The sequence below is a fragment of the Myxocyprinus asiaticus genome, chromosome 1 (genome assembly GCF_019703515.2).
Source record: "Myxocyprinus asiaticus isolate MX2 ecotype Aquarium Trade chromosome 1, UBuf_Myxa_2, whole genome shotgun sequence".
Classification (NCBI taxonomy): domain Eukaryota; kingdom Metazoa; phylum Chordata; class Actinopteri; order Cypriniformes; family Catostomidae; genus Myxocyprinus; species Myxocyprinus asiaticus.
In genome coordinates this window covers 17,189,051-17,201,267 of record NC_059344.1, presented here as the reverse complement: position 1 = coordinate 17,201,267, position 12,217 = coordinate 17,189,051, and the positions used below count along the sequence as shown (strand labels likewise).

The following is a 12,217-nucleotide window of genomic DNA, read 5'->3' as shown; positions in this document are numbered from 1 at the left end:
CATTTTAGTCTGGTTTTCGAATTTTAATCATATCTTAAACCTTTTTTTTTCCCCAGGAGGCTGTTAATTGATACTATTGTATTCAATTAATTTAATACTATCACTTTATTTACTGTGTTTTATCATTAGTTGTTCTGAGATGCATGTTTTATCCATTTGTATTAAGCTCTGTATTTTTATATTTTATTTTTCCATTCTATGTAAACCTTGAGAGGCCTCTTTAAAGGCGCTATATAAAATAAAGTTTATTATTATTATGAACTTCTATTTCAGGTAAGGGCACCTTAATGTCAATTTGCACATGTTTCAAGGCCTGCTTAGCTAAATGATCTGCCTCATTCCCTTTCACACCTACGTGTGCCGGTACCCAAAGAAACTTTACTAATAGGCTAATCCTAGTTGCCTTATTCTAAATAAGCTCTGTAGTACTTCATATATTATGTCTTGACATGCTGTAGATGCTCCACTTGACAAGCTTGCTAGAGTTTATGAGTCTGTACAAATCACTGATCTTATCAGTTGTATTTCTTCCACCCACTGCAGTGATAAAGAAATGGCTATTAATTCTAAGATCCTTTGATGAGGGTTTATTCAATGAATAATGCATTCAGTGAAAATGTTTGAGTAGGTTTAGCATGCATTTAGGGAAAATAGTTTTACAAAATCTTTACTCTGTAAAAGACTGCCTTCAGATTTCAAAGTCCAAAAGTAATTCTCCTCATTACAAGAAAAAAAAAAAAAAATGTAAAATAAAAGTATCTTGCCTTTAAGTGAAAGGATGTTAAAATACTCATATAGGCTTTCTCTAAGTGCAACTTGAAATACTTGTTGTCTGTGTTACAGTATATTTGTTTCAAGTATGACCATGTTACCATGTCCTTTAAATATTGGTCTTTTTTTTTGAACAACTGATGCATTGTTAGCTGCTTTTTTCCAATTTAAAGGAGGCAGACTGCAAAAGAAAAGGACTGCTGATTTTTTTTTTTTTCTTCAATTATTTCAAGTTGCACATAGAGAAAGCCAGAAGTCAATGAGAATACACTTCAAAAGTCCACAAAGAGACCACATAGATTCCAAGGGTGGTCTTGCGCATAGCGGTTAGGGCTTCATCATGGGAAACATCCTAAAAAAATAAAATAAAAAAAAAGGTCAAATACAAAAATAAAATTAACAACAGACCAGGGGTGAAAGGAGGAGTTTGTTTTAGGGAAACATACAATTTTAACTTAAATAACTTACCATGTACTCCTTCATGAGTTTTGATCAGGTAATCAGCAAGTGTTCTCTAGACGCATTCACGTTTTCTTTTCGATGGTGGCATTTTGGAAATGTGACAAATGAGCAGTGTTCAGCAGAATTAACAAACAAGTTAGCATTTTGATTTTCAGACTTATTCCTGTACCTCTAACACTTTCTTTAAATAGCATCACAAAGAATATCCCACTGCGTTATTTCTACAAGAGTCAATTTTGTCGATCTACTCACTGGCTGAAATTCATTCTACAACAGCATCTGTGAGGGCCCCAAAATACCAGGAACCAGTACAAGAAAACAAGCAAATGGTCCTAAACCAGAAGCTTTGCTACAAGAAAGCTACAAAATAATATTGGATGTCACAGTTGTGCCTACTGCATAAATGACAACTCTGATGCTTCTGAGAAATGCGGTAAAGTTATGAACAAGCCCTGAAATTAAAATGGTATGAATCATGTGCATATTAACATTCCAGAGCATATAAACCAAGGTTTAAAGGGATAGTTCTCCCAAAAATGAAAAGTTCAGTCATATATTGTTTATTTTCTTTCTGAACTCAAAAGGTTAATTTTGGCCAGTTTGTCCTGCTGGTTTCTGTCCATACAATGACAGTCAGTGGTGCCCATCTCTTCTGAAGCTTCAAAAGCATGTAATTCCATGTGACTCCTCCTGTATAATCTGAAGTCATATGATTGAGTTTGGTGAGAAACAAACAGAACACTCTTTTGTGCCCCTGTTCCTCCTTTGTTTTTGGAAATTCTGAGGAACTGGGTTGAGAAATGATCAAGCTGACTCATATATTTGGACACCAATGGGTAATTCCACAGATACCTAATACAATTTTAAAATGACAAATCAAATTGGTTGCTGATACATTTGTTACAATATTATCATATACCACAGTATTTCTTTACCAGCACTTACACACAGATGAAACACAAAATTGTTACAGATGAACAAACCTGAATTACATCCAAAAGACTTCAATTCAGAATTTGGATTTACATACAACAATCATCACAGCTGACATTACATCACAAAGACTTCCCTCTTGCTCAGTAAAGAGTGCTGGTCATCTGTTCTTAAATTCCACGAGGAAAGGCAGACCTCACGCCTCCTGTGTGCAAATGCAGACTAGTAAAATTTTGAATGATCTAACCTACAAGTTTAGTAAGCAAGATGCCATCTTATTCAAGAGTCTAATGTATCTATTGCGATATGTGTAGTTAGAGATGCCAAAGTTGGAGTTAACCTTTGATATTAAATAAAAATGCTCAACGCCATTATTAGTAAAACATTTGCAGTTGTTATCATAAGGAGCTTTTTCTACCTGATCTAACCCCTAAAATCAGTTTTGTTGGTGTAACCTTATGTATTCAGGATGATTCAGTGATGTTAAATCATATTTTTGACTTAAAACCAGTTCATTTAGATGCTAGCAAATGAAGCACATTTTTAGGATACCTTTCTTTTCAGCAGATAAAAGCCCTGTTTAAAATCAGTAATATAAAATCACCTCAGATTTTTTTTTTCTTTTTTTTTCTGCAGGATTATAAATACAATCTTTATGCCGTTATTAACCATAGGGGTGGATACAGTGGTGGACACTACGATGCTATCATCAGACCTTATCAAAATCAGAAATGGTATTGTTTTGATGACAGCACAGTAACAGAGGTACATCGTTTGATTTTGATTATGAGAACTACATAGTAAAAAAGTGGTAACCTGCTATTGTTACATTAAGGAGCTATTTCTACCTGATAACTCTTGAAAAAATAATGTTGGTGTAACCTACTTCGGTTGATTCAGTGATGTTAATGGTGTTTTTGACTTGAATCAAACCAGTTAATTTAGATCTTACCACATTAAGCACATTTTTAGGTTAAAATTTTTTCATTGTATCAAAATGACAAATTTCAATTCTGGTTACATCTTGTTTCAGAATCAGCTTTATTGCCAATTATGCTTACACATACAAGGAATATATCTTGATGACAGAAGCTTCCAGTGCACAAACAGTACAACAACAAGACAGAGAATAAAAAAATAGAATAAAAATAAAAAGCAAATAGAAAATATAAGTATATATAGAAATACACAATAAGACTAATATATATATATATATATATATATATATATATATATATATATATATATATATATTTACGTATGTACAGTGCATCCAGAAAGTATTCACAGCGCTTAACTTTTTCCACATTTTGTTTTGTTACAGCCTTATTCCAAAATTGATTAAATTCATTATTTTCCTCAAAATTCTACAAACAATACTCCATAATGACAATGTGACAATGTTTGAAATCTTTGCAAATTGATTAAAAATAAAAAATGAAAGAAATCACATGTACATAAGTATTCACAGCCTTTGCCATGACACTCAAAATTGAGATCAGGTGCATCCTGTTTCCACTGATCATCCTTGAGATGTTTCTACAACTTGATTGGAGTCCACCTGTGGTAAATTCAGTTGATTGGACATGATTTGGAAAGGCACACACCTGTCTATATAAGGTCCCACAGTTAACAGTGCATGTCAGAGCACAAACCAAGCCATGAAGTCCAAGGAATTGTCTGTAGACCTCCGAGACAGGATTGTATTGAGGCACAGATCTGGGGAAGGGTACAGAAAAATTTCTGCAGCATTGAAGGTCCCAATGAGCACAGTGGCCTCCATCATCCGTAAATGGAAGAAGTTTGGAACCACCAGGACTCTTCCTAGAGCTGGCTGCCTGGCCAAACTGAGCAATTGGGGGAGAAAGGCCTTAGTCAGGGAGGTGACCAAGAACCCGATGGTCACTCTGACAGAGCTCCAGCATTTCTCTGTGGAGAGAGGAGAAACTTCCAGAAGAACAACCATCTCTGCAGCACTCCACCAATTATACCTGTATGGTAGAGTGGCCAGACGGAAGCCACTCCTCAGTAAAAGGCACATGACAGCCTGCCTGGAGTTTGCCAAAAGACACCTGAAGGACTCTCAGGCCATGAGAAACAAAGATTGAACTCTTTGGCCTGAATGGCAAGCGTCATGTCTGGAGGAAACCAGGCACTGCTCATCACCTGGCCAAAACCATCCCTACAGTGAAGCATGGTGGCGGCAGCATCATGCTGTGGGGATGTTTTTCAGCGGCAGGAACTGGGAGACTAGTCAGGATCGAGGGAAAGATGAATGCAGCAATTTACAGAGATGTCCTTGATGAAAACCTGCTCCAGAGCGCTCTGGACCTCAGACTGGGGCGAAGGTTCATCTTCCAACAGGACAACAACCCTAAGCACACAGCCAAGATTACAAAGGAGTGGCTCTGGGACAACTCTGTGAATGTCCTTGAGTGGCCCAGCCAGAGCCCAGACTTGAACCCGATTGAACATCTCTGGAGAGATCTGAAAATGGCTGTGCACCGACACTCCCCATCCAACCTGATGGAGTTTGAGAGGTCCTGCAAAGAAAAATGGGAGAAACTGCCCAAAAATAGGTGTGCCAAGCTTGTAGCATCATACTCAAAAAGACTTGAGGCTGAAATTGGTGCCAAAGGTGCTTCAACAAAGTATTGAGCAAATGCTGTGAATACTTTTGTACATGTGATTTGTTTCGTTTTTTATTTTTAATAAATTTGCAAAGATTTCAAACAAACTTCTTTCACGTTGTCATTATGGGGTATTGTTTGTAGAATTTGAGGAAAATAATGAATTTAATCCATTTTGGAATAAGGCTGTAACATAACAAAATGTGGAAAAAGTGAAGCGCTGTGAATACTTTCCGGATGCACTGTACAAATACACATCTGTTATATACAGGTAGTGCAAGGGAATGTAATGGCTGAAGAGGTAGGATATGTTAGATAAATATAATAATGCACATAATTATTGCTCAGTGGGGCAGTTTTAACTGTTCATGAGATGGATAGCCTGGGGGTAAAAACTGTTCCTGTGCCTGACGGTTCTGGTGCTCAGTGCTCTGTAGCGCCGACCAGAAGGCAACAGTTCAAAAAGGTAGTGGGCAGGGTGAGTGGGGTCCAGAGTGATTTTTCCAGCCTTTTTCCTCACTCTTGAAGTGTATAGTTCTTTAAGGGGGGGCAGGGGGCAACCAATAATCCTCTCAGCAGTCCAAACTGTCCTTTGTAGTCTGATGTCTGATTTGGTAGCTGAACCAAACCAGACAGTTATTGAAGTGCAGAGGACAGACTCAATGACTGCAGAGTAGAACTGTATCAGCAGTGCCTGTGGCAGGTTGAACTTCCTCAACTGGCAAAGGAAGTACAACCTCTGCTGGGCCTTTTTCACAGTGGAGTCAGTGTGGATCTCCCACTTCAGGTCCTGTGAGATGGTAGTGCCCAGGAACTTGAATGACTCCACCGCTGCTACAGTGCTGTTCAGAATGGTGAGCGGGGTCAATTTTGGGGTGTTTTTCCTGAAGTCCACAATCATCTCCACTGTTCTGAGCATGTTCAGCTCCAAGTTGTTTTGACTGCACTAGACAGCCAGCTGTTCTACCTCTCTTCTGTTTGAAGCCGATGACTGTAGTATTGTCTGCAAACTTCAGGATCTTGACAGAGGGGTCCTTGGTGATGCAGTCGTTGGTTGATTGTGCATGTGCTGGAAGTGAATTTCCCCAGTCTTACTAGCTGCTGCCTGTCCATCAGAAAGCTGGTGATCCACAGACAGATAAAGGTGGGAACAAAGTGTTGGGTTAATTTACTCCGGAGAATAGCTTGGATTATGGTGTTGAAAGCTGAACTGAAGTCCACAAAAAGGATCCTTGCATATGTCCCTGGTCCTTCCAGATGTTTCAGGATATGATGCAATCCCATGTTAACTGCATAATCCACAGACCTGTTTGCTCGATAAGCAAATTGAAGGGGATCCAGAAAGGGTCCAGTGATGTCCTTTAGGTGGGCCAACACCAGTCTCTCAAATGACTTCATGACCACAAACATCAGAACGACGAGTCTGTAGTCATTAAGTCCTGCGATCTTGGGTTTCTTTGGGACAGGGATGATGGTGGAGCATTTGAAGCAGCTGGGACTTCACAGTGCTCCAGTGATGTGTTGAAGATCTGTGTGAAGATCGGGGCCAGCTGGTTGGCACAGGTTTTTAGACAAGTGGGCGAAACACCATCTGGGCCCTGCATTTTCCTTGTCTTTTGTTTCCGGAAGGCCCAGCACACATCCTCTTCACAGATCTTAAGCGCAGGTTGAGTAGCAGGAGGGGGGAGGAGAGGAGTTGCAGGAGGTGTTGATGTTTGTGTGAAGTGAAGGTCAGAGCAGGTGTGGGGTGTGAGACTATGATTAAACAAGATTTTATCCCCACTTCTGTAAGCATCCTCTTTGGCCTGACGAAGCTGCCTGAGTTTTGCTGTAAACCATGGTTTGTCTTGTTGAACGTTAAATAAGTCCAAGTAGGAACGCACATATCCTCACAGAAACTGATATATAATGTTACAGTATCTGTGAGCTCGTCCAGTTTGGTGTCTGCAGCTTCAAAAACACTCCAATTAGTGCAGACAAAGCATGCTGATTTCCTTGTTTTAAATGGAAATCAGCATATAATTCAAATGTATATGAATTGGATGTTTTTTACAGACATCAGAAGCATCACTGCAAGGGTGAGTGCTGTTTTCTCTCTCATGACTCTGTAAAGTGTCAGAAAAACATTTCGCCTATAAAAACATTAATGGGATAGTTCACCTAAAAATGAAAATTCGGGGGCCTGGGTAGCTCAGCAAGTAAAGACGCTGACTACCACACCTTGAGTCGCAAGTTCGAGTCCAGGGTGTGCTGAGTGACTCCAGTCAGGCTTCCCAAGCAACCAATTGGTCCGTTTGCCAGGGTGGGTAAAGTCACTTTGGGATAACCTCCCCGTGGTCGCCATAATGTGGTTCTCGCTCTCGGTGAGGCACGTATTGAGTTGTGCATGGATGGCGCAGAGAATAGCGTGAAGCCTCCACACACGCTAGGTCTCTGCAGTAACGCACTCAACAAGCCACGTGATGAGCTGCGCGGATTGACAGTCTCAGACGCGGAGGCAACTGAGATTCGTCCTCCACCACCTGGATTGAGGCAAGTCACTACGCCACCACGAGGACTAAGAGCGCATTGGGAATTGGGCATTCCAAATTGGGGAGAAAAGGGGAGAAAAAAAAGAAGAATTCTCTCATTTACTCACATATGACTTTCTTCTGCTGAACACAAACAAAGATTTTTAGAAGAATATCTCAGCTCTGTAGGTTCATACAATGCAAGTGAATGATGACCAGAACTTTGAATCTCCAAAAAGCACATAAAGGCAGTAGAAAAGTAAACCATATGACTCCAGTGGTTTAATGCATGTCTTCAGATGCAATATTATAAGTTTTGGGTTAAAACAGACCAAAATGTAACTCCTTTTTCACTGTATATCTTACCATGCAGTCTCTGGGCACGATCATTATTTCATGCTCGACTACACTTCTTAGTGCTTGACACATGCGCAGAGCGGTAGACGGAGCTATAGGAAGTGTAATCGAGCTTGAGATCATGATCACCAAGAAGACTGCTGATGTCAAGATTTATTGTGATAAAGGAGCAGGATTTTGGTCTGTTCTTACCCAAAATCAATTGGATCACTTCAGAATGCATGGATTTAACTACTGGAGTCATAAGGATAACTTTTATGCTGCCTTTATTAACGTTTTGGAGCTTTAAAGTTTTGGACCCTGTTGACTTGCATTTTTTGGTCCTACAGAGCTGAAATATTCTTCTAAAAATCTTCATTTGTGTACTACAGAAGAAAAAGTCATACACATCTGGGATGAAATGAGGGTGAGTAAATGATGAGATAATTATTATAGTTATAGTTATAATTATAGTTATTTTTGGGTGAACTATTCCTTTAATATGTTCTTTCTTTGGCAGCTCAAGATTACCATACATGCTAATGTACAGAAAAGGTAAGTTAAGAATGATTTTACTCTAACTTTTCAGATTTTGCTTTATCAGTCACATTTTTGGAAGAAATAGATAAAAAAAATAAATACTCTCAATAATGTATTTCTATAATATTTATTTAGAAGAAACATGTAAAGAGTTGTTGTTCAAAACTGCAGAGTTGAGACTTACAGGCATCATTGCACATCATCTGAGGATCCTTCTGCTAGGGCCGTCAAGGTCTGGGAAAGTACAGTAGGCAACCTCATTCTCGGTGTGAATTACTTTCTTTGCAAGCATGGTTCAAAAACTGTGACCAAAGAGTCCATGAATAGTTGAAAATGTCACCATAGTAGACACTCCAAATCTGTTTTCCCTCACCCAATCAAGCTGAGCCAAGGAATTAAATAGATGCATTGAGTTATTGAGTCCCAATGTGATTCTCTGGGTAACAAGAATTTCCAAGTTTAGTGGTCAACAGCAAGGTCTTTTTCATACCATTAAAAAATGACTTGATTCAGGGACCACAAAACACATGATGGTTGTCTTCACAAATGGCAGAGAGCTTAAAAGGCTCAGGCAACCCATTCACACATTCCTTTCCAAATGTGACAAGCTCAAAAAAGTGGTTCGTATTTGTCAGAATAGGTACCATGTCATTGACACCAGTGATGTAAATAGCAATCAGATCCCAGAGTTGGTTGACAAACTTGACAAGATAGTAACAGAAAACAGTGGTAGCTACTGCACATTTAGAAGATGCATTGCACAAAAAAGTCCCCAAGAGGAAGCAGAGAAACAGTAAAATATTAAAGGGATAGTTCACCCAAAAATGAGAATTCTCTCATTATTTACTCACCCTCATTCCATCCCAGATGTAAGCTCCATCCCAGATTGAAGCTCCAAAAATCAAAGGCAGCATAAAAGTGTTTAAATCCATATCTTCAGAAGTGTTATGATTGGTGTGGGTGAGAAACAGATCAATATTTAAGTCCTTTTTTACTATAAATTTCCACCTTTGACCAGCCCGAACAAGTAGGTGCAGGACAAAATGCGAATCGCCAAAAGTGAAATGAAATAGTTTGGAATGCTCAGAACCACTAAATGTTTTGAATTTTATTCTGTTATTGGGTGTTTCAGCTGTTAAATTAAGTGGTTTTTTTTGTTTTGTTTTTTTGTGTTTTTTTATTTTTTCAAAAAAAACTTTTTATTGATTCGGAGATATATAACAAAGAAAAACACAACATATATACATTGAATCAACATTTAACCCCCACTATTAACCCTCCCCAATCACCAACCCCACCCTGATCCCCAACGAACATCCCTGTGGTCACATGTAAGAATACATACACAAAAAAGAAAACAAAAAAAAAAATATAATAATCATACATAATTAAAACTAAACTTCTCTCTCCACAGCCCCACCTCGAGAGTCCCCCAAAAATGCTAAATAACTGCCCCATTTCCTATCAAACAAATCCCAAAACCCCAGCCTTCTACATGAAACCTCAATTTGAGTACCCAACACGTCACATATAAATCTCTGAATCTTCATCCAAAATTCTTGGATCTTAACACACCACCAAAAAACATGGGTTGTGTCTCCATCTTCTGATTGGCATCTCCAGCAGGTGGGTGTGTCTTTATGACCAAGCCTATATAATCTAGAGGGGGTCCAACAGAATCTATGTAAAATCTTGAATTGCATAAGGTGCACCCTTGCATCTCTAGATACAGACTTGATGTTTTTTTAGAATCCTAGCCCACACTCCCTCCTCTAAAACAAAGTTTAAATCTTTCTCCCATAATCTCTTAATAGAAGTTGAAGCTCCATCCCCCAGACTCTGAATTAGCAGGGAGTAATACACTGATGCCTCATGACCTTTTCCAAAAGCAGTAATCACCTCTCACAGAGTATTTGACAATTTAGGGGGGTTGTATGCAACTCCCAAAAATAGTACAGAGCAGGTGGCACAGCTGTAAATACCTATAGAACTGAGATCTGGGAATCCCAAAATGTTGAACCAAATTTTCAAAGGATCGCAATAATCCACTCTCATATAGGTCACCGAGTGTATTAACCTCCCTCACAATCCACTCTGACCAGCAGAAAGGGGACTTATTAATATATAATTTGGGGTTCAACATATGCTCGAGGCAGCATTTAAATAAATGTCCGATTTTAAACACTCTGGACACTTTTGTCCATACCGAGTGCAAATGTGAGATAACGGGGTGTAATTTAACTTCTGCGATTAGTTTGATAGGCTTTGCAATGGCTATAGGGGCAAGAACTTCCTGTTCAATAAAAAAACCAGGGAGGGGCTCTCTCAGGAGGAAGCGACCAATGAGCCAAATGTCTGAGACCGAATGCATAATAATAAAACAAAATTTGGGTAGGCCTAGCCCACCTTTGTCAGTCGGCCTATGTAACTTATTGAAATGTAATCTGGGACGTTTACCATTCCAAATGAAGGACTTCACTATGCTATCAATTTGCTTGAAAGAAGAGATGGGGACATCTACAGGGAGAGATTGTAGCAGCTAGTTACATTTTGGAATACAATTAATTTTAACAACATTAACCTTCCCAATCGTAGATAAATGTAATGAAGCCAACCTGCCCACATCGCTCAAAAATCTTTTTATTAAGGGGTCAAAATTAACTCTGACTAAATCACATAAATTTGCTGGGAATAAAATGCCCAAATATTTAATGCCCTGTTTGGGCCTCTGGAAGATGCCCGGCTTAAAAGCCGTTACCGGGCAGTACGCTGTCAGAGACAAAGCTTCGGATTTAGACCAACTGACTCTGTATCCTGAGAATTTAGAAAAGGAATTAATAATTCTGTGGAGGCAAGGCATATATCTAATGGGGTCAGAGACGTATAATAAAATGGCATCAGCGTAAAGCAAAAGCTTATGCACCACACCTCCCGCCACCACCCCTGGAAAAATCATCTTCCCTTCTTATCACGGCTGCTAATGGTTCCAGGGCAAGACAGAACAATTATGGGGAAAGAGTGAGTAAAATAATCTAAATTAATTAATTTAAGTAAATTAATCCATTTGTTTGTACCGCCGCTACTGGGTGTCTATAAAGTAACTTAATCCATCCGATAAAAGTATTCCCGAACCCGTATATTTCCAAAATCTTAAAAAGATAATCCCATTCTACCATATCAAATGCCTTTTCGGCGTCAAGTGAGATGGCAGCGACCAGAGTCTGATCATTCGCCACTGACCACATGATATTGATGAAACACCTAATGTTATCAGAAGAGCTGCGGCCCCGAATAAACCCCACCTGATCTATATCTATAAGAGATGTCATAACTTTACTTAATCGGTTAGCCAGAATTTGACAATATTTTTTCATCTAGCTAGATGATCAGGGAAATTGGACAGTAACTCTTCCACTCGCTTGGATCTTTGTCCTTTTTAAGAATCAGACTGATCCGGGTTTGTGTCGTGGTTGGCAGAAGCTTTCCATTCTTTAATGATTCTGTATAAACTTCTAACAAAAGTGGAGCCAGTTCCGTTGCATAAGATCTAAAAAATTCAGCGACAAAGCCGTCTGACCCTTAATTACCTTGCCAAGCTCCTCCAAGGTTATCTCAGAATCAAGATATTTTTTGCTCAGTCATCAGTTTAGTAAGTTCTAATGGTTCCACAAAGTTTCTAATATCTTCATCAGTAGACAAAGACATGGAACTATACAGATCAAGATAGAATTCTTTAAAAGCATTATTAATATCAATGGCCGAGGTAAATATTTCACCACAAGCAGATTTCACTGAGGGAATGATAGAAAAAGACTCTCTCTGCTTTATATATCTAGCCAAAATTTTTCCTGCTTTATCACCTGCCTCAAAGTATGACTGTCTTGCCCTGAATAGCCAAAACCCTACCGCCTACCTAAATATTATCATATTTCTTACATTTAAGAAGAGTAATAACTTTCCTTCTTTTTATGGGGTGTCTCAACCCATTCACATTGCACATGGAGAGGGACAATCCACTCATATTAACATATGACA

At 39.0% G+C, this 12,217-nt stretch overlaps 1 pseudogene; it reads right to left on the bottom strand.

Annotated features, from left to right (window-relative positions):
• The window catches only part of LOC127453466 (caspase a-like), a 140,075-nt pseudogene that overhangs the window by 96,993 nt on the left and 30,865 nt on the right, over positions 1 to 12,217 (bottom strand).